Source organism: Micrasema longulum, unplaced genomic scaffold, assembly GCF_059751315.1.
Source record: "Micrasema longulum isolate JH-2025_06_02 unplaced genomic scaffold, ASM5975131v1 h1tg000147l, whole genome shotgun sequence".
Classification (NCBI taxonomy): domain Eukaryota; kingdom Metazoa; phylum Arthropoda; class Insecta; order Trichoptera; family Brachycentridae; genus Micrasema; species Micrasema longulum.
Window position 1 is genome coordinate 1,524,986 of NW_028277353.1, and position 25,231 is coordinate 1,550,216.

Below are 25,231 nucleotides of genomic sequence, written 5' to 3' on the forward strand. Positions count from 1 at the left end.
TTTAGATAATTAAACAGTAATGCATTATCTATAGGTCTGCTTTCTAATTTTATTTCTATTTTTAAGTTATATCTCTCTTCGTTTTAATGACATTTTAAAAAATCCATTGATTTTCTATTTTTTCATTACTATAACTTATTTATACATTTTCAAAACAAATATTTTCTCTTCTTTGATATTTTATCAACTTGATAAACAAATTATAGCAGGGATAGAGAAAACCTTAAATAGGGGAACATACAAGTCTAGGCATTTACAGGGCTTATGACCTGTCATTGGCTGGTTGCCACATTACACACTGTGTAACATTCACAATTTTTTCCATGTTTGAACATCCATATTTCTCCAAGATTTCCACTTGTCGATTTTAGTGAAGTTAAAGAGCTGAAACCTTTATCGTTGTCAAGAGATTCATCTGACTGAATTATTTCACATACAAGGCAACGCCTGAAAACAATTTTCCAATTTATAAATTTATTTTTTAATATTTGAGTTTGTCCAAATGTTTCTAGACAAAAGACCGGATATCACTCCCTCAGGAGTCATCAAATTACAACAGAGATGGAGAATAGCTGTTATTTTTTTATCTTTCACACTTCATTCTTATTTTTATTCAATCATTGTTTTCAAAATATGTATATCATGCAATGAACAATTATAAAGAGTGACACCTTTAACAATATTATAATATGTTTTTTATGTAATTTATGTACTGACAAGTATGTCCAATTCTGTCATTGTTCAATTTAAAATGAATAAATAACCTGAAATTGGATATTACAAATGTTTTTTGGTTGTATGTTGAAACCCAATTGTTTAACGAGCTGATGCTCTTTGTTAATTTATTCTCAGATTAAGACCCAATGTTCATGAAAAGCGAATGTTTAATTATTTCGAAAGTAGTTTGGTATATAGAAGAAAAAATGTTTTTTGTATCCGCATGAATAATTTAGGCTTGAAACCTCAAACCTTTTTTATTTATAACAAACGGAACATTTTTAATGGAATTAAATAATGTAGAAGAAATTTTCGAAGGGATTTTCCCAGAAAAAGGGTTATCACGTTTTAGCTATAAATATTCAAAACAAACCATTAAACCCCACTTTCTAATCGACTCACAATGAATCACTCGTAATATTATTAAGAAGAATTGATTTAAATCTTTGATCTCGCAAAAGGAATATTTTATTTTCCTATATTCGCTGAAGGTCCTTCATTATAAAGGAAGTTCTAAAAATACGATAACAATTGAATTTCCGGAAAAAAAAATAAAAGGAGAAATGTGTGATCAAGAAATGTCAGTATGTTTGAAGACATAAACTAAATATAACTCTAATCAAGTGATATATATTTATAAGAAATGTTCCTACAGAATTTTTTATCAGTTTAAGTTTTTTTTGATATCACAATAATTTAATTCGAAAATTATTGTTACATGGAGAAACAACATTAGGAAAATATAATAATATGATAGTCTAGGCCATTGCATGGCTTATCATGTGTCATTTGCTGATTTGAGTTGTTACTCTATACATGATTTATTTATGTACGTACATTAGTTGATTGCACATTATTTTAGACATAAGTCCAAACATAATGAAACTAAAAGTCCTGTGTTGAGATGTGACAAGCTATTAGTTGACATAGACACATGAGTATATCACCACAAATAAAGAATCAGAAACAAAAAAATAGTTTAAAATATAAATATAAATGGCCCATTAATATGGTGGACAGTAAACTCAAACATTCGGAAAATCATCAAGGAGTTTCCCACTCAAATCCCTCCCACTAAGGAAAATCCAGCCCTTAACCCCTTTCTTAAAAATTGGTTTTAGTCCTGGAGAGATTATTTTTATTTATTTTATTTTATTTGGGAAATCAACAGTTCTACATACATATTTATAGTAATAACAGAATAACAGATTTCCACAAAGTGTATAAAGTTAGTAAAGAAAATATATTACACATCAAATAAACACATATAAGTGTATAGGTATATATAAAAATGCTATTTTCATGTACTCGTAAATGTTTTTCAATAATCAAAGAATTTTTAAATATTTTTTTTAAGAACACAAGTTACTGTCAATTGGGCGAGATAAGGACAAGAATGCTTGAAGAGAGGAAAAGGAGGGGAAGGGAGATGTACATATTTATTGTGTAATATTTATCTTTAAATTTTGTATTGTACACTGAAAAAGTCCTACGAAAAAAAGCATTTTTAACATACGATGTTTTACTTATTGGTACATGAAACATGTGGTACCGTCTACAAATACTACTAAGCACGCTCTTCTAAAATATTGAACACTCTCAGTGCGATAAATGAGAGATGTCTCTGAGCAAAAGTCATACAAGTTTTGGGTATGACATAATTTGTGCCCTGGGAAAACCTCGCATGGATATTTTGATGAGAGCTTTCCTTACGTAACATAAACAACTCCTGTTTTTAATTACAAAAAAGTCCTAAACGTTTTTGTCATCTGTTGACTTCTAAACGGTGAAAACCAGCCTTATTTTCTAACGTTTAGACATACTCAAAATATTGTGGATATACTATAGCATTTATATACACGACTAGATCTGCTCAGCTGTTGTCTTGTTTAAATTATTATTTTACAAATAATTTTACATCAAGTATCATTCTAGCAATATTTAAATATCTGCATTTCTTCAGTTATTCTATCTATTGATAGAAACCAGCCAATTACTGGTGAAAAACTAAGAGTTACATATTATATTCATCTTAAAGAGGGTCTCCATGTTAGTGAAAATATTTGTGAATTAATATTAATTGTAAGGCTAAAAAATACGTTTCCTTGTTGTGAGTTTGCTAAAAGCATTTTTATAGGACAGTATTACATTCTTTCAGACGAAGAATTTATTTGAGAATTACAGAGAAAATTCTGATGGATACTTTTTTCTCTTTACGTTAAAAGAACAAAAGACCACATTTTTGACCAAAGGACTTGTTAAAATGGAAGCATTTAAAAAAATATTGTGAAAATATTAACTTATTTTAAGTGTAACGCGTTCAAGGAGATCTCTCTTCTCATTGACAAGGGGTACAATACTAAAAAAGCCCAATCACCGTAGTGAATTACAACATCGAAAACCTAAGTTTGAGAAAAATCATATTATTTTTTTGTAATTTCATAGGGAATCGAACCCGGAACTCTCCGTAAAAGAAGCAAGCTTCTTATTTATTACACCACGGGTGTGGCCTATTTTCATATTAATGTAAAAATGGACTATGAAAAAGTGAAATATATATTGTTTTCTCTAAAACATTAATAAGAAATTTATTCAAACAAATAACCCGAAACGAAATTTAGTAAGAGTTTAAGTGTACTTTTAAATAAAGTTTTTTATACCATATTTATTTTTATCTATCTTGAACTATTAACGCTTTGTTCCTTACAGCGTTTAAAATGTCATTCAACCAGGTGTGCATAGGCCACTGCATAGGTACTAATGCAGATCATCTTGATCATATAATACATAAGGGAAGATGCTCAGTCTAACGTTTTTTAATTAGTCTGGCGAGCATGAATTTAGGGCGAAAGTGACCCATTTAATTACGTATGTATTTGATGTTGACCTTGTCGAGTTTTGAACCTGGGACTTCAGACGTTGTTGGCAAAATTTCTCTCCAATAACTCCATTTCCTTTTTTCATTTTTTTAAACCCGATTCTATTTCAAGGTTCTGGTTCTATTTTACCCCCAGAACTGCGTCATCTATTTCGCCCGGATAAGGAATATTGATTTACCTTTGTATTATTAGTTTTATGGTTATATATGTTAGCTTTGTTTCAGAAAATTGAATAAAATAACGTTAAAGTTGCATCATACTTATTAACCTAAGAAGTTCAGTGCTACCGGAAAAAATGCTAAAAACAAAATAATAATACATAAAATATATCAATAATGAAGCTAAGAAAACACAAACTGTTAAAACGTTATAAAAGTTTATGGTGTCTATTGGTTACATTAATTACATTTAATACATTTTAATTTACTCAATTGAATTTTCCAATTATTCATTTATAGTATAAAAACATTTATTTACTAGAAACACTTAACACTCCTCCTTTTTTGTGCACCACAATATGCCAGAAGGCTCAATTACAGTGGTGAATTACAGCACAGAATACCCAGGCTTGAAAAAAATCAAACGATTTTTTGTTTTCTCACCGGGGATCGAACCCGGAACCTTCTGTTTGTGAGTCAAGCATCATGACCACTACACCACGGACTCCTCCTTTAATGTACATGCTACGATGATTGGTTCACTGGTAATGTATGAAAGATCTGGAAACCTCCATGGATAATAAGGAAACGAGTCTACTGCATCGGAAACTCATCGCCACGAAGTTTGCTTTGTTTTGGTGATTGGCTCTCCTGGGTCCGTTTCCTGAAACTACTTCGACTTGTTTTCCCCGAATAACCTTAGAAAACAAAGAAACTTTAGTTCGCGGAAACTACTTTGTTTAAATTGTAAATGTCTGAAAAATGTCTAAAATGTCAAGTCGGTAATAATTTACGCGAAGTATCCACAAAACATCGTATTATGTATGAGAAAATTTTATGAAATAACCGAGCACGGTTAATGTTTTGTGTACTTATTTCGAGTAAATCAGATGTAAAATAAAACTTTTTTTTCTACGCCACAACAGGCTGTGAAGCCCAATTACAGTGGTGAATTACGCATCACATTAAATTTTCGAGTTTTCGTTTTAAAAAAAATTTATTTACGTTCTTAATAAAAAATATTTGTCTTTTGAAGACCATTTTCCAGAAGTTGTAAATAACTCACTATCAGGAAATGGGAACCAAGTTGTGGTGCGGGTGCGAACCTCCTGCCTTCCCGATATTGTGCAAAATAGACAACTGCATGTCGGACTATTATGCCTAACTAAAATCGACAAATCCAAGATTCATTCCCGTATTTATATACCTTACTTCTAAATACGGGAAATAAACCTGGACGCTGTTTAGGGTTTTTAGATGGTCATAGTTTAATCAAAAAAGCAAAAAAATATACACGCCAATTGTAAATATATATCATGTAAATCACTGTTCAAGTGCCACAATTCTGTGAGAAAATACAAGAATAAGTTTGTATCAAGAAAAATCAGATCACGTTTCTCCTTATGGACCCATAACTTAAAGTTTTACGCGAAGAAAAACCATGTATACCTTTATTTTATGGTATTATATTTATTTATTTCGCTGTTCAAACTCAAAAGGGCCACAAATCAACATAAAAACCCAGAAGTTTCGTTTTATTTCAAAAATCATAATTGAAGCGGTCACATTTTTCTTAAATAATATATAAAGACTCCGATGAATTTTAATGACCCAAATCGCACAACAGCCCTTTTGGCATTATGCCTCTTGGTGGCCAATATCAGAGCTTTCTAGGTGATAGCACAAAACTTCAAAATTAGATGGATATAGCTAAAAAAAACTTATCTTTATATTAAAATCAAAAAATAAAAAGTGCGATTTTAAATTAAAAAATAAAAACTCGTTTTAAAAACATTGATTAACTTTACTGAAAAGCCACATTTTGAATTATTGCCGTTTAGAATTTAATCAGCGATTCATTGTTTTATAATGTTCTCTCATCGGGATATCTTGTATCATATATTGCAATGATTATCATGAAGATTTATTGTATTATACTATTGCTGTTTCACGTTTGAAAGGAATTTTCTTTTAATTCATCATTGTTTAACATGATTATAATTATTATTAAAATTATTATTATGAAGTTTTTTGGGCGTATCAGAGATTGATGTCAAAAAACAAAAAGAAAAAAAGAATAATGAAAAATCTATATGCGAAGTAAATGATAGAGAATATCGTTTTGTGATGAAAGTAATTGACAATATCATGCCTACTCAAAAAACATTTTTAAGAAAACTGACAAATAATGGTACACAACAACCCTTGCGTGAAATTCAGAAACAGGGAGATGACGCATAGAAAGCTATTCAAATAATTCAATCAAATGAAGAATGGATATTAAAAAAAAAATAGGAAACATAACTTTTTTGTTGTATTTTTTTTTATTTAAAAAGGTTAAAATGAACAGAAAATATAAAAAGAAAAACAACGAAAGCCACTAAACCACGAAACCGGCTTGTCAGCAGGTTTCTAATTTTTTCTTTACAAAAAAATAGTTGAAGGAATTATATAAACTTAAAAAGTAATATAAACATTATTATCAACTAAAAGCATACGTATTTTTCAAAAAAAATGTATTTACAAAGATTTTAATAGTCGACTTTTAACATATAATATACGTGTAATAAATATAAAGCCTTGTTATATATTGGCCATTGAATTATTTTTTTCTTAGTAGTTTTGTAAACAATTTCTTTTAAGATCTGCTTTGGAATCTTATTGAAAATTTAAGAAATGTGTCTGATTTAATGACTGAATGCGTATGAACTTAATAACTAGTAATGACAGGCGTCGTGGCGCAGTTGGTTAGACGGCTGACTGTGAAACTGGCGTCGCGGGTTCGATTCCCGCCAGTTGTAAGAAAAAAATCCATGAAAGATTTTCTTCTCAATTGGTCTGGGTGTTGTGGTGAATTTTTCACTAACTCTTTCCATATCCCCTCTTTCCCGCCTGCTGACAAGCCTCTAAAATAGAGGCTTAGCGGGTTATTCCCTTTTTTTTTTTTTAAAAAAAGAGTAACTGAAACTTTTTGTACATATTGAATATAATGTTTGTCGGCCTCGTGGTGTAATGGTCAGCGCATTTGCCTACCTAGCAAGAGGTCTCGAGTTCGATTCCCGACACCCGTTGATATGAATTATTTATTTAAAAGGGTGTTTTTACACCAGAATATTTCATCGTTCATGGACTGGTACCTGAAGCGCAAGGCTGATCATCTTATCTTCATGTGACAAAAAATGATCAAAATACACTACGATTGGTGTACCAATGCAGTGCCCTTTTCACCTTTAGGTAAGGAAGGAAATGATGATGATGATTATAATGTAAGTTATAATTAGTTGTTTTTGTTATTTTACAACTATCTTAATAAATGCATTACTTTACAATAATTACGTAATAGGGAAATATCACTTTTTTTTCTAACATTTTGGAAAAAATAAAAGTCTATGAAATACTGCCAAATAAAAAAAAAAAAATTGTAACTTACTCATTTGCCATGCCCCCAATACGTCACAATTCATATACATTTGTTCCTGACTATTCAAATTTATTTAGAACATTGTCACGAATTTTGACATCACAACTATCAAGGCCAAACACGTCGCGTTTTTCTAGTGACGTATTAAAAAAAACCTTTATTATATTTATATATGAAAACATATCTCCACAATATCCATAGTGATTTTGTAAACACAAATTATTATATTTTCTCTCCTATTTTTCTTTCCGAAACCTTTCTTCGCCGCTATAGTTTCTCTTCTTTATCACATAGAAAAAAACTCTTTGCATATTTCGATCTGAAATTAGTTCAAATATGCTTTAAGCAGTTATAAAGGGATATGGTCTGAGTGGGTTAGTATGGAGCGATTGACGTCAAAAGCCAGTGCATTTAATTGAAATAGCAGCAAAGTGTTGAAGCCGATAGATGCGCACCGTTCACAATAAAACAGCTCAAAGTCAAATTTGCAGATCCGCGACGAGATGAGAAATCCGAGCACCGTTAGTCTTTGTAATTTTATTTTTATTTACAATGCAACAGTCCATTTCAGACCTGCAACGTTGAAGCTTAAATAATTGAATCAAATAATAATTAACATCACATAGGTACTTTTTCTTTTTTTACCCATAATTACTGACTCTTATAGGGAAATATCACATACTCCGAATACCCGAATCCGATAAAAATATATGAAATATTGTAACGGTAAGTGTAGGTTAAAATAAATTATTTGGTCCCAGTTGGGCGACATTATAGAACCAATAAGCAATTTTTTAAGATTAAGAAGAATAATGCAGATAACCAAACAAAATACCTACAAACACATTACCTTTCACCAGTTTCGCTCAATCGGCAAGAACATGAGAATTCTCCAAAAGAATAAGATTATGTTTTACGAATTTAATTTTATGAATGGAATCAAAAACGTTATTTATAAAATACCTTACTGTAAAATGGAACAAATATGACTTAAAGACCTGGATTTTATGAAATAAACAACTCGTTAGTGAAATACAAAATTTTAATAAAAGAAGCCATTCTCTACAAATGTAACGAGATTAGTTAATATAAAAAATCAGAAATCTGCCTAGCTAATATGAATAGATGGTTGACAATAAATTTATCTTTGAAGTATATATTCGTAATAATAATAATGACAACTGAAATAGATTCTTGATTGTCTTTTTCTCGAGATGATATGAAATAATGTCGATTTTACTAAATAAAATCCGCAGATGGAACTCGATTTGCGAAGTCTTCGGTTGATATATTTTTAACTCATGGTGGCTCAGTTGATGATTTCCCAGAATATTGTTTGTCGACATTTTAATTCAGTAAATGATCGTCTGCTTCATTGCATTTGTTAATTTGTGTTTCATTGCATTTGTTAATTTATGATCTTGAAGAAAACTTTTAAGTCTGATATCGACTTTTCCAGGTATTTACGAATAAACTTCGTAATAATTAGTGATCCATTCAAATCATGGAGTAAATATACTACATCGTAAAATTTTTATCATCGGACAAAGAAGATAAAAGGTGGAATAAATAAAAATAGAATAAGGTGGAAAAATGGAAAAAGATAAAAAAGGTAGAAAAAAGGGAACCTGTATAAAATACAACCTCATTAGAAAATGATATCTCTCTCTACAAGAATTTTTGCTAATAAATTTAAAAGAAATAGGCTTACGTTACGTTGAACGTTCCCTTTCTTGAAGGACTACATTTTTGAAATGTGCGGCCGCCTCTCTTTGAGTCCTTGCGCGACAGCTGGACTGTTCGTCCCGAGTTTTCAAATGGAAAAGAAATTTATTTCTAGTGCACGGATATTATATGAATGAGTTACTACCGCGGCCGTCAGATGGCGCTAAATCAGGCAACATAGAATTATAATCCAGTACTAAAATGCTTTCAAAACGTACGGTACGTTGGACTTGTTTTTTACAGCGTTACAATATATTATGAACCATTAATTGTGTTTTCGAAATCAATATGGATATTATGGAAAAATGTTTTCAAAAATTTATAACTTTTAAAAAACACAAAAAATATGTCACAACGCGACATGTTTGGCATTGATAGTTGTGACGTTAAATTCGTGACGATGTTCTAAAAAAGTTTGAATTGTTTGGACAAAACTAAAAATTAACATGAATCGTGACGTATTAAAAGCGTGGCCTATGCAATGACCGTTTTTGCAGGAATTCAAAATTACAAACTTTAATATTTTTATGCTACTGATTGAGGTTTTTGGACTTGAGTGGTATTTGATGGGGATTAGTATTTTACGTGCAGTGGTAAGTAAATATAAAGCAACGTAAAAGGGCGCAACCTACAGCTTTAAGTTGAGTGTACTCTTGAAAGGGACAATCAGTTTTTTCAACTATACTCCGTGTTATGCATGGAAATTTTGATGCGACATGACGCGACAACGCTCATTTTTAGAAGATAATTTGAACCTGGCGTTGTATGAAGAATCATCTTCATTTAATTATACCACAGTGTTTTAAATACGATTTTATGTTACATTGCACGTTTCTTTTTATAATCCTTTTATAATCGTCCTTGCAACGTTGCTTTTTATAATCTTCATAGACTTAATCCTTATAAGTCGATTCCACTAGATTGAGGAATATCCATCTCCTCCTTCCAAAAACTCTGCGGCCTAGAGTATGCCGATGATGCGGTTATAATTGACGATTCAGTCGGGGGTCTTCAGGTCACCGTAGATAAGCTAAATAGATACTCCGCATGCATGGGTTGAAAAATCAATATTTCTCAAACCCATGTACTGTGTAGTACTTAGCGTCTTGTTGCTGAAAATCTCCTGACTCATAATTAAATTAAACAATCATCATTTGAATGTTTTTTTTTTTGCGTCAACAAATGTTAGTTGATTTTAAACTTTTAATTGATATTCAAAGGATCTTTTAATTTGAGATAAATAAAGATGATTGAAAATATACTATTGAAGCCATTTATTGGCACCTCTTGTTATTAGTTGGCACAGCAATTTTGTCAGTTATTGGCTCCTTTAAAATTTCGGTGTATATGACAAAAAAAAGACGTGGTATTTTTTATAATTGTTGAATGGATTTAATATTTTAACAAAAAAACAAAGTATTAATAAATTTGAACCAGATGAAGATGGCAACGCTCTTTTTTTTTAAAAATTTGTAAAAAATTTTTTTCAGAGTTTTTCTTTTTATATCCAATAAGCCAATCCTTTTTGTACTAAATGCTCAAATAATTAACTTTATTCGTCGTGTATAATAAACAAACAGAATATCAATCATGTATTTAAAATATTGATTGGCATGTGCCAATAATTAAAATATTAACGAATAACACGACAACATGTTAGTCATTGGCACAGTGCCAATCTCTGATTTTGTAATTTTTTTTCTTTGTACAGTTGGCACCCATTAAAAAGGATAGTTTTTTAGTAAAATAATCACATTTGATACAAAACTAGTTTAATAAACATGTATTCAATCACTAGTACATAATAAAGTTGAGTTTTGTACTAACCTTTGTAAAAATTAAAGTTCAACACAGCTTTATCGTTAAAAAAATCTTAAGAAACTCTTAATTTCTCGCACGTTTTAGTAGAGCACATTGGCAAATGGTTTTAAATAGAAATAACAACAAATATTTGTGGTCAGTTTTTAAGAATATATTTTTACTTGATAAATTTAAGTACTCCGTTTTCAATACTTAAATGAATAACCATCTTTTTTGAGTTTGAATAAAAGAGTGCCAATAACTGTGATGGGGGGAAGAGTGCCAACAACACCCCGGTTTACCCTTTCTCAATTTTTTTTTGCGACACAAAGGTATGATGATTAACGTTTTATTTGCCAGTCAGGCATTATGGAATATAGCAGTGTAAAATCACCCTCATTAATTCAATATTTCATGCCTTGCATGGTAGGCAAATGCGCTGACTATGAAACCATCAAATGGATTATGTAACCCCTTAAATTGAAATATTTAACAAAAACTCATGTTGGAGCGGTGTAAATTGATAAATAAATCAATATTTATACGTAAAGGTTAGAAATATTAAATCGGACTGTTTTTCTGACTAGTGGTCTTCCATAAGAAAGTCATCTTGGCCCCGTAATATCTCTATTTTTTGTAAATGACATAACATAAGGGACACCCTGTCTTATTTTTATTTTTATTTTAATTTTATTTCATTGGAAAGCTAACAGACATTATTAAATTATAAGATACATATATTTATTTATTTATTATATATATATACGGCCTAAGCCAATTACAACAGTTACATGAAGAAATATAAATGCAAGAAACTGAACAAAAAGAACATAAAACTATTAAGCAAAGACAAACAAGGGCAAAACAATAATTGTATACAATATATTAAAAAAACGAAAGACCAAAAACTTTGAGCTAAACCATGCCTATCCAACTTCATCCCACACTGTTTAGTCGCGAAGAGATCTACGAAAAGCCGGAAGATCTATCCCAAAAAGTTTCAAGCCGTGTGATGATAATAATTATATAATACATACATATCATAAAGTACAATTAGAGGCTTCCACATAATATTGTTATTGTTAATGTTGTCACATAAAAATGTTACACAACATAAAATAACTAATTATACAAAATGTATAATATTATTAAAAATGTAAGAGTAATACATATTATCGAAAATATATCTACTTTTGAATATGGGTCACACAGTTGCACATTATTTATTTATTTGACGGACTTATGCAGTCCATTCTAACGATGGTAAATACAATTTCTTATAATAAATACAGTCACTAATAAAATAAAATACAACTAAATAAAATTGAAGCTAGGACAAAAAAATATAAATTACTACCCCAAGACAAGATCTGGTCTATCTTAGTGAATTTTTAAAACTATAAAGACTTACACCAAAAAAGTCCAGATCTTGTCTCGATATATTACAACTATAGCTGGCCATGACCACACAGTGTACATTTATCATGTGCCTACATACAAAACTGCACATAACCTGCATAATATAGGGTGCCAATTTGAGGCGCAACATCATAACTTGATTTTTTTTTGGAAATTTCATTTTGAAAGGAAGTTTAAGATATGTTATTAATATCAAAACAATTTAATTTCTGACTCCACATATTGCAGGTTCTATTTAAAAATATTTTTTTTTGTTTTAAATCAAGTGAAACTTTTAGAAATTTTAAATAGAGTGATGTCTTAGTTTTTTCAACAAAGATAAAATGTAATATTTTTCCATTTTTACACCGTGGTTACTCTATGAGCGTCCGTATTTTTATTTGAAAACCAGTCTACCAAAACTATTTTTTTGTGTTATATCCTGTAAACATAACCAATTCTGATGTTTTTTTTAATGGTGGCATTGTCCAAATAAATTCATTCTTTGTTAACTTTTAATTGTCATTATAGTGTCTACCTTTAAATTATTTCAAAGGAATATTCACTTATTGTTCGTTATCAAGCTGCAGCACATGGTCTATTTATCTACGAATGTAAAGCTAACAAGGCCTCTTTATAAGTTGAGTAACAGTATGCAATCCTATTATTCTCGTACGTTCCAAGCAGAAACAGAAAATGCATTGTTTATCGTTTATTCAACTCTTCTCCCCTAGCACCAACCTCGCATTCAAAATTTATGAACGAGGCATTCCAAAATACTCGAAATAATTTATGAGAATGGGATGCAGTTTTTCTACTAAGGGTTATTATTCTATTAGCGACACAGTTTAAAATAGTCTGCTACTTGTTAAAAATCCATAGTTTTCAAGCAAAAATTTAATTTATTTTTCCGATTTTTTTTATTAGAGAAAAATAATAGATGTTGGGTAAATAAGGAAAACTTTGAAACAGTACATACATCCAGCTAAAGTTTTTCAGAACTTTATTTTAATGATATAACATATTACGTAAAAGAAAATATTATTGACGAAAATAACGGAAAAGCACTGCGAGAAGATTGGGATGAGAACACGAAGCGGAGGAGGGATTGAGAATGATTTTTATAATATATTTGACCTGTACGAAATTTACTTATGATTATAACATAAACATATTAAAAGGTGCCTAAATTAACAAATTACAACCGGGATGGAGAATACCTTAAATAAAGGAATGTGGAAGTCTAGGTATTTACAGGGCTTATGACTTGTCATTGGCTGGTTTAAGTGGACACTTTACACATTGTGTAACATTCACCATTTTGCCTATGTTTAAACATCTATATTTCTTAAATTCTTCCATTTGTTGATTTTAGTGAAGTTAAAGAGCTGAAACCTTTATTGTTGTGAAGAGATTCATCTGACTGAATTATTTCACATACTAGACAACGCATGAAAACAATTTTTCAATTTCCAAATGTTCGTAGACAAAAGACTGGATTTCACCCCCTCGGGAGTCATTAAGATTAACAAATTACAACAGGCATGTAGAATACCTTAAATAAGGGAATATGGAAGTCTAGGCATTTACAGGGCTTATGACCTGTCATTGGCTGGTTTAAGTGGCCCTGTAAATGCCTAGACTTCCATATTCCCTTATTTAAGGTATTCTCCATCCCGGTTGTAATTTGTTAATCTTAATGACTCCCGAGGGGTGAAATCCAGTCTTTTGTCTACGAACATTTGGACAAACTCAAATATTGTAGTGCATAAATTAATTACACAATGATATATAATTTATTTCAAAGTGTTTAAAAAGTATTTTTTTAGTCACAAAATTTAGTATTAAAAATATCTTTATAGGGAAAGACTTACATTTGGAGCAACTACGATAGATGAATAAGTTTTAAGCAGATTTTTTTGGGCAATGGATTGTAAAAAAATTGAAACTGTCGTGTTGATTTAGAGTTACTAAAACTAACAGTCGAATTGTTGGGACAAGCTTACCACAGTATTATTTTCAACTAGTGATTTTAACCAGTGTAAAAGCTACGATACTGTTTATCAGTATTATTATTTATGTGCTTTACAATTGTGAAAAGTCAACAAATTACATGCAATACATATGTATTTAATTGGATTTTTTTAAAGAAAAAAACTTTTTAATTATTCTCCTTTTGTTTGTTGCAGTAGAAATGAATTATTTTTTTCGTAGAACGGCATATTTCTGTGAAGTGTCACTTCATGATCCAACAATGACAAAAACTCGTTAGAGAGCAAAGGCACTTTATTTGCCAGGCAATTATACAGCAAAAAAAAATATATTTTCGTTGCGTTCGTAACGTTTCTATTGGAGGTGCGTCGTGACTGTAGTCAATTGTTAACTCGCAGTCAACTTAGGATCGCATTACTTTTGAATAGTGATTTGAAAATGTCAATGTGTGTTTTAAATGAGTATTGATTTCTACAATTCCAGCATAGAATAATAATAACCCCTAATAATAGCAATTGGCTATGTGCTTCGTAGATTACGAAAAAGAGTTTGATAGTCCGCATAGACCCACACTCTGGAAAATACTAGAAGTATATGGGATGTCTATAAAACTAATCAAACTTATTGAAACCCTTCACTCAAGTAGCGAATGCCAAATCAGAATTAACGACGTTGTCACTGATTTGTTTGAGGTTACCACCAGAGTTTGCCAAGGTTTCGTCCTTGCACCATTTCTTTTAATAATTCTTATGGCCTTTATCCTTAGAAAGTCGATTCCACTGCATCAAAGAATATCCATCTCCCCCTTCCAAAAACTCTGCGACCTAAAGTATGCCGATGATACGGTTATAATTGATGATTCAGTCGGAGGTCTTCAGGTCACTGAATATAAGCTAAATAGGTACTCCTATTCATAGGTTTAAAAATCAATATTGCCTAAACACATGTAGTGTGTAATACTTTGTGCCTTGATGCACAAAGTCCCTTGACTTTGTCAAACCAAATCATCGAAAGGGTCGGGAGTTTCGAATACCTGGGAGTATATGTTATAGAAAATGGCAGCTTTCAAAAAGATCTTGGAGCGCGGTTAGGAGTTGCAGGCGCCACTTTCAACAGTACGAAGGCTGTCTGGAGATCGGCTTTACTCAGTGAAAACCAAATGCTGCCTATATAATGCCTGCATAATACCTACTCTCCTCTACGGATGTGAATCGTGGCACCTCATAAGGGCCCAAAATAGCAAAATTCAGAGTTTTGAGGATAGGTGTCTCAGAAAAATCTTGGGTGTGCGATAGTTTGATTTTGTGAGGAATGAGGTAATAAGACAACGGACGCAGCAAGCTCCGGAGCTTCGTCAAGCGGAGGCGATACGGTTAGGTAGAGAGCCTTAACCACACTTGCCTTCTTTACAAGGCATCAGGTTCTCGACGTCCTGGACGTCCACTGCTGACAGTTCGCCGGCAGCTTTTGTCAGATCTTCGGGACGAGAACTTGACTTGGGACGACACGAAAGAGTTGGTAGCCGAACGAGAAACATAAGGGCTCTTTGTGGATACCATATGCTACAGTTAGGGAGCGGACGTGGAATGATGATGATAATAACAATATTGAAAATGATCCTTTATCTGATAACAGTAAAAAGTCATCATTCGAAGACGTGAATATTAGAGCAACTGTGACACTTTTTTAAACTCTGAGAAAACTTGCGGTTGCATCATTTACAAATTACAATAAAATGACGGAGAAAAATTACTACAACGGACTTTAAAAAATTAAAACTCATGTAAAATTTATGACTAAAATGGACAATTTGTAATTGATGAGTAAATTTTTACAACTTTCACTATGACCGGTCTGCTATCCTGCTTTTGACTTTAATAAAAAAAAACATACGTTTCAATTAAAAATAAACAAATTTCCCATATAGCTGAGTGGGTAAACAAAATGATGATAAAAAATTTACGAAATGTAAATCTGGAACTTAACTTAATATCTTAAAACAACGCGACACGGAATAAAATGTTTAATGTGTGATAAGGTGAAAATGGCTATTTTCATAAAACGTTTTTAAATGAATCCTTTAAAGCCCCTTTTCTACTCAGTAATTTAATGACATGACACGTTAAAACGTTTATAACATTAAATTGAACACTGTAGTCTGTTACAATATGTATATTGTGAAACTTAATCCAATTGTTTTTATTCAAGCGATGTACGTCAAATGAATTCCTAGTATGCGCTTACGGCGTTCTTCGACGGTTATAAAAACGTCACTCACGCTTTCTTTCAGATTTAACGACACGGATCCTTATAGTACGTGACGTTTTTCCAGAAACACTTAGAAAACACACTCCCTCACACCACTCACTTAGAAACTCGTAAATTAACATAGTTTATCTCTGTGACTCAGCAAAACTCAATTACGTCGGGAAATCAAAATTTATTACTATCTACACACATATCTGAGAAGATCAGGGAAACGAAATATTTATATCGTGTTTTTGGGGGCGAAATAATATCGCTAAGGCGGATCGGTATGCAAATTCTTACCATAATTGAATTAGTTAGAGATCTTCTTATCGCGTTCATCGTCAAATTCGGATTATAATATCAAGTGATAAATTTTGTACTTTCCGCTTTCGGCTCACTTTTTCGCTTAAGCCACTATTTATAGCGATTTTATTCAATCATTTAATCCTATAAGGCAGAATTTGTACTGAGTAATTTAAGTACAAGTAAATTAACTACACTGTAAGATATTCAGTATATCCAAGCAATTTTAAATTGGCTTACGTCCAAATAAATATGCAAACATATTTAAAGACTTTTACAAAACAATTAAAAGTATCAGATTTTGTTCAAACAATGAATATTAAATTGAATTTTTACTATAAGTAGTCTATATTATTTTTAAAGTTGCTTACTAAAAAAAAAACATCATTATTACACAAGTAATGATGTATACAAATTTAGTACCGTTGGAAAGGTGACAAACTAGAAAACTAAATTAGAGTAGAATAAATAACTGAAACACCGTAGTTTTTTTTATATTTCAGGTTAAATTTGATCATAAAGTTTTTTTTATGTACTTGTTATTTTTTTAAAAAGCGTATTATCTTATTTTTCAACCTTAGTTTGAGGAAAGTTTTGACGTATTTTAATTACTAATGTTGACGACTACCAAAAAATAATAAAAAAATACTAAAATAATGAAAAAAAAAGTTTTGAAAGCTTGAAGATCAAATTTTGGAAAAATCTCAATAAAGTATAAAAATGGACATATCTCTCAAACTATAAAACTTTAGCCAGGGAATGTGAGGTCCAATAATTAGCAAATGACCTCCTCTATGTGTGAATTTGCAATGGCGGGTTCAGTTCCAGTCACCCTGTATATAATATTTGTTGCAATTTTTTTGTTGTTGTGTCTTCTTGTTCTTTTTATTTAGAAAAGACGGACAAAACATATTACCACCGAAAACTTTGGACTTCTGAACATGACGTGTCAAGTTTCTAAGCCTAAGTAATGTACAAGGCAGGGGTTCTGTGAAAAAATCGCAATTTACCCTCTTGAAAATGGGAAGATTGGTAATTGCTTCCGGTTAATTACTAAAATGCGTCTAATCACCGTTGTTGCAAAGTCAAAGAATAATGGCGCATGTTAATTGCTTTTAATAAAAATATGAACATACATATATGTCAGGGATATTTTATATTTGCTGCATTCTGCTTCAAAATTATGGCGTTTTTTTTCGAATTTTATTATTTTCTTTTAGAATCCAACATCTACGATGAAGGTTTTGAAAAAAGAAAATTTAAAAAATGTTCTGAGTTCGCCCAAATTGTTGTAAACAAGGACCGGATTTCGTCCCCCGGGAGCAATTAAAATTTACATATTATAACAGAGATGGAGTAAATTTGATAGAAGGGATTATGAAAGTTCAGGCATTTACAGAGATTATGACCTGCCCTTGGCTGGTTTAACCTTTTCGTCACTAAGCATCCGAAAATTAGACACCATCTGAACAGGGGGAACAAACGACCTCAGCGCCTGCTTGTAAATAACGTAATGAGAGTAAAAACTTGAATGTTATCGCGTAAACATTTTTTACTCATTCGGGTATTTTATTTATTTTTTAGCTCGCCGAGTGCTAATGTACATAGCATTCGGCGAGCTACCGATCGTTAATCAACCATTGTATTATTTACGTTTTTTATTTTAATATTAAACTATTTCAACATTTAAAAGATAAAAATGAAAAATTTTATTTCTGTTATTTTCAAGATTACTAAAAATATGGAGTAACTAGCTGTAATAATAGTGAAGTTATCGAATTAAAATCGATCTGTGGGTCTTTTGGCTCCCCTTTTTGATCCTGCTAGATTAAGTGGCCAGTTTACACGCTGTGTAACATTCACCATTCTCCCTATATTTTAATGTGCAGTATGTAAAGTGGCCACTGTTATTTATTTTATTTAAAAAAAATAAAAATATTAAATTTTTTATTTTTTAACCCTTATGGAGTATTGTATTTCTTTGAAAAAAATAATATATATATTTTTTTATACATTCTCTATTGTTGATATTTACATTTAAAAAAAAAAAAAAATTTGATTTGCACCACAACATGCTAGCAGGTCCGATAACAGTAATGAATTACATCACAGAACACCCAGGTTTGAAAAAAACCTTTTGAAAAGTTTGTCTGAGTCTTTTGTTTAGTTTTGTCTGTTAGTTTATTGTATAATTTCAGTCCCTGTTTATTAGTCTCGACTGTCCTTGTCTCGTTTTAGATGATATTTTTCTGATATTCTCGTATTGTATTCATGTTTACAACAATTTTTTCAAGGTTTAATTCTTTGTTTACAATTACATCAGTGGCTAATTGATGAATAAATATTATTAATTTATTTAATCTATTATTTATTTATGGTTTACAAAAAATATGTTCATACAATAGGAACATTTAATAACAATTCATTTTCATTTATGGATGTAGCCACTCCACTGGCCCGAATGTCAGTGTATGATTTATTTTATACATAACAGTAGATATTTTCTCATCAATTGTCAAGTCACATAAAAATATTATATGTGTAAAAATGAAAAATAAATAGAAAAAGATTTTAAATCATACTTACATTAATAACATGAGAAAAAACTTTAAAATTATATTTATATTTTGATATACGAAACATATTTTGCAGTTAATTTCTCATATTTCAAAGTTGTATAGATTAGGGTCCAGAAAATTATAGTGGTCTTTGTCCGTTTTTTTTCTTTAGTAACAGAAGTATTGTTTTTTGTCTTTTAAGGATTCTAGTTTAAAGAGTTTAGTTATATTTTATAGCTCAGTTTGTTTAAAGAATTCTCTAGTTGCTGTTAGATAGGGGAGGTCATTAACTAACTTAAATATTTTATTTTGCTGTTTTTGTAGTCTGTTTACGTTATTTTGATTTCCTGTTTTCCATAAGAGTTGCATATATCACACTTAAACCAGCCAATGACAGGTCATAAGCTCTGTAAATGCCTGGACATACATATTCTCTTCTCTAAAATGTTCTCTATTTCTGATTTAATAAATGTGTTAATATTTTATTATCCCAGCATTCAAATAAATTTTTTTATATAACATTTAACTGAACGAGAAAACGACCCTTTCACGTCATATTCCCCTTACTTGGATGTATTTAGTTAAACACAGCGTGAACTGGAAAACCTCCTGACCCATGCCTACTGTAGCCTCTATAATTACACATATCCTAGCTTTGTGTTATCATATGTCAGTCCTACATTAAATTTCCTGGAAAGGCATTGGATACAACTTGAATCCTCGTTAGTTACACAAGTTATATTCAAATAATTCGGTACAAGTCAAAATTTAAGACAGTGTTAAGTACGTTATTCCTTTAACTGTGTCAATATAATTTGCTTCGTGGGCTCGTATGACAAGGGGAAGAAAATAAATGTATTTTAATAAAATCAAATATTCTGAATGAAAAATTAAGTTCGTAGGTAATATATATGTATTTAAATACACCGGTTCAATTATAGGTAACCGCCGATAGTTTTCAAAATTTTCATACAATGAGGAAGTTCAGTGGTTTTTAAATATTTTTTATTTGTTAATAGTCTATCAAACTAAACCATTTTTTTTTATTCAGGCGCTTTGATTTTTAAATGTTTTGTAATGACGTGAGGTCACTAGAACTTTTTCGGAGAGTACTGCTAATTGGTGAGTTAGCTTCCCGAAAACAGGAAATCTTTTGACGTAGGTAGTTCGAATTAGTTCATTTTGATAAAAAAAAAAAACAGTTTCGTGAAACTTCTCCGAACAATTCAATGTTCTAGTTAATTCTACGCGTAACAAAACATTTTTCATATCCTATTTCCCATAGCACTGAACTTCCTCATCATACACATTTTCATAAGGAAAATTTTTTTATTAAGGAATTAAGGAATGTTTTTTTTGAATATTTTATTGTGTCTTGACAAAATAAGTATAAAAGTACAAAATGATTTGTACATAGTACATAATTAATAATAACGTTTCTACCTCTCTTATAGAGTAAAACTCGTGTTTAGAGAGGGAGTTCGTTTTACATTTCTTTTTATTATTTTGTATATTGTCTAGTACACATATATGTTAACTATTTTATTTACTGATGAAATAACTTATATTAACATATAAGTTATTAATTTAACATTTAAATTAGTAATTAAAAAATACTTGTTACACGTCTACTTATTTATTTGACCAATAAGCGCTTTCACCCTCTAAAAGGCATCTTCAGACTGGCAATGCAACTGGAAGATGCCCATTAGAGGGTGAAAGCGCTAATTGGTCAAATAAATCAGTGGAAGTGTACCAAATATATTTTAATTAATAACTCATGTAAATATAAGTGATTACATCCTTACAATGAAATTCCATCAAGAATGGTCAGTAAATAATTAAAATTCATTTTTATTTACATTTAATTTTTACTAACAAACTTCTTAAAATTACATACATATTAAATTCTAAAAGACAAACAATTTTCCACTGTATGGAGGTCAAGATAGGGTAGGTTTTATGCATTTTACTTTTTAGACAATTGAAAAAACTCTGTTAGCTTCATTTTGTTATTAAATTTGTGGTCCTATTTCTACTCTCGACTGAGTATTAAAAATTGTTTATTTGTCACGAAAACAAAAATATCAATCTACCTCGTTTTTTCTTTCACAAACCCAAAAATCGTTTTAAAGATCATGGTGATGGCTTCAGTGATACAAAAAGCAATGTCATTTTTTGTCAAAAAACGAGTAACTCTTTTAAAATGTTCAATTTTTCAATTTAATGTATGGCGATTTTAATTGAATTTAACTCTACTACTTTTACTGTCAGTTTGGCAAATTACATAAAAAGCCTTTGTTGGATATTGTCATCCCTTATTATTACCATATTGCAAACACTGATGGTAGCAAAAACCTGTGTTTACTTGTATCAAATTTATTTACGAATTCTATGTCCATTACATTTTTTCTATAAATTAAAAAATATAAATTAAAAAATATAAATTTACACTATTCTCATATTCAAACAAAAATCTTAAATCCGACGCCCTTCATACAAGTCCATAAAAGATTTTAAATACACCGATTTAATCACTCCACGATGAAAAAATGGTTAGTAGGCACGACGTTTGACAATTTCAACAGACAGGGTTCGAAAGGCAACACTTCTTCCCTTTGATGGGAAAGGACGGCAGAAAATATTTGTTCAGTATTGGGCTCCCTGCACAAAACACACAATTTTCCAACCATTCTGCACATTCTCTCAAAGATGAGAGTTCGGTAAATATCGCTCACCATATCATGGGGCACCCCTGAGAATCTCTTAACTCATGAGCTAACAAACTAAGTAAATAATTCCTATGACAACACATATATTAAAATAATATTACGTAGATTATAAAATAATGTTTCTCTGGAATTCAGGCTATTTGCCTAACTAGGTAAACCTGTTTTGAGCCAGTCATTTTTTATGCAGGAATGAGTTATTTACTTACAAGATCACAAAGGGCCTTACTTATAAACCTGGTATAATGTTACGCCTAAGCATAGTGGTAGTCTCATCTTTATTTTCATAGATATCATAGTAAACAAATTTATATAACTTAAAATTATTTAACTTGTTTAATAAATACACTAGGAAGTCGTGATATTTTATTATTATTTTACACTGCATAAAAAAATGTCTGCCTAACAGGTTGTATTTTGTAGGCCTTAAATCTAGAGGATCTTATTGCCTTAAAATGTGGTAGATAGAAATTGTTATTCTTGTAAACTATTATTATTATTAAACATTCGATGCCGTAGTAAATTTATTATTTAAAATCATGTGCCTAGATGTTCTCAAAAGTAAATTAGTAGAATTACATAAAAAGTTTTAGATAAAAACATTATTATATACAAACAAAAGAGTAAATCTATTTTCCATTTACGACACGAACCTTTTCATATTTTATGGAGCGTTTAAAACTCGATTAGTAATAAAATTGCTACCTTTTTATATATATCGGAGACAGCTGCTTTTAATATTCTATTCTATTCATTTTTACATAACTGGCAAAACTTTAGGTTATTTTTTAAACATTTTTGAAAAAATATAAGATTTTGTACGGTTTTTTAAGCAAGTGTATGAATAATTGTTGCGTAAGATTATTTTTGACGTATTTTACTTCTAAGCATCAAGTATTTTTTATACAGAATGAAGTAGCAGAGTAGTAGACATATTAGTTTTTTCATTAATAAATTAAATTTTAAAAAAAAACTTTTGGCGTCCTTTTGATGTAAGTTTTTTAGATGTAACAATAAGAATAAACTCATATTGATCACTCGATCCATCGATTCAATTGTAAAAGTAATATCTCTTTATATCCAAAAACCGTTTTAAAGACCCGGTCTTCCTATTGGTTTCGTTCATACTTAAAAAAACTTTTTTTTCGTCATAAACCAACTAACTTTATTATTTATTTTATTCCGACTATAATCCATTAGTTTGTTACTGTTTTGTTAGTCAAATATTTAAGCTAAGACTGGTGAAATCCAGTCTTCGTTACAAACATTGACGCCGCGACGCTGTTCGTAAATGACGTTGCGGGTTCGACTCCCCTCAGTTGCAAGAAAAAACAACAATATTTTTTCTCTATTGATTTTTATTCACTTCCTGACAAGCCGCTAAAACAGAGACATATCGGGTAATTTCATTTTTTTGAAAAATTTAGAATTTTCAAAATATTGTTAATTAAACTAACCGGTGTAAGAAGAAGTATACAAATTAAAAAAAAAATTACAGGCGTTCCTTGTGAGGTAAAATCATTACACTAGATGAATCTCACCCATATCAACATTGTTATTAGTTTTTTTATACTTCATAAAAGTCAACAGATGGAAAAAAAACAGGAAATGTTGATATTTAAATGTAGGCAAATTGGTTGATATTTCACAGTATTTGAAGTGATCACTTAAATCAGCCATGTCATGTCACAAGCCCTGTAAATGCTCTGACTTTCATTTTACCTTCTCAAAAATGTTTTCCCTTTTCATTGCAATAAATTTAAAAAAATACGTTAATTTATGATAATGTGCATTCACTAAATATAATTTTATTTGGTTGCTAGTGTTTATCCAGTGCATACCTGCACACATGTGCTTCCTGAAATTGGACTAATCGATATATTAATTTAATATTTCATACACTGTCAGAGCTTTGAGAAATAAAAGATGTTTATCTTACACGTGTTTGCATATCTGACAAATATTAAAATTTAGTCGTTGTATGTTTGTGGTGCAAATTTCAGAAAGTAATCGATGGATGGAGTTAATTTTTTTACAGAACATTGTATTTCAGCAGCAGAGTGTTTATTCGGAAGTTTCAAAGGAAACGGAACATTCTATGCATTTTTTGACTGACTCATAACTTGTAATATTTTACAAGTACGAATGACAGTTCTACACAGTGCTACCATTTTATAAATTTTACCCAAAGTTACAATTTTCTTCCCTTATATTCTCCAGTATAGTCACAACGACGCAAATTAAGACATTAAATAAAGCAATGTGTTTTCTCGGGAAATGTATAATTGCTAGACTTTTTTTATTTACTCTCCTAATAATTAATGTCGGACAAAGCTACAACGAAGCGTGGCTGGATTAAGCTAGTGATTAATAAATATTTTCACCGTACGAAGTAAAAAAAACGAACATGACTTTTAGTTTTCTTTTTGCGATGTTGACTAATATTTTTTTTAAAAAGCAATGGATTTTTTTTCTGCTATGTCAAAACAAATCTTCAAATAATATCCAAATTCTCAAATCAAATAAATTCTTATACGGCTCTCGTAAACGCGTTTGTATAATATAAACGTAAAAAAATAATTGTGCGGAAATGTTACGTACCGTTCATAAAACTAAACAATTCAGACCAAAATGGACACGAAGTCATTGGAACAATAAATGTTATTCCTTTGAACTAAACATGTGCACCTACCATGTTCCAGAAATTAGCTGACAGTTTATTAGCCACATGTGCGGCTGTAACTACCTACAACGTTTGAAAGGTACACTAAGTATACCTTCTTTTTTTTTGTTAACCTTAGTTTTGAAACTTAATTCCACCTATATAACGCCTGCACAATACCTATTCTCCTCTACGGATGCGAATCGTGGCACTTCACTAGGGTCCAAATCAGTAAAATACTGAGTTTTGAAAATAGATGTCTCATAAGAATCTTGGGTGTGCGGTGGTTTGAACTTGTAAAGAATGAAGTATTAAGATAACGGACGCAGCAAACTCTGGTGACAACTGTCATTAAGCGGAGGCAATACGGTTAGCTGGGTAATATCTTGCCACTTAAACCAGCCATTGACAGGTTATAAGCCCTGTAGATGCCTGAACTTCTATATTACTTTCTCTTAAATGTTCTTCATCTCTGTTGTAATATGTTAATTAATATTTAGGTCAGGACCCAAATATAAAATGTAATATTTCAGACACGGATCAAGAATTATCTATTAATGAATAATCAAATCCAAAATACGTATTTGCATTTTAATTATTAGTTTGTGTCTAAAATACTTTTTTGTTCGTGAAATTTGT

At 30.6% G+C, this 25,231-nt stretch overlaps 1 protein-coding gene across 2 annotated transcripts in view; it reads left to right on the forward strand.

Annotated features, from left to right (window-relative positions):
- LOC148284150 (dipeptidase 1-like) overlaps window positions 1-25,231 on the forward strand; it is a 275,985-nt gene that overhangs the window by 134,400 nt on the left and 116,354 nt on the right. The window lies entirely within an intron of this gene.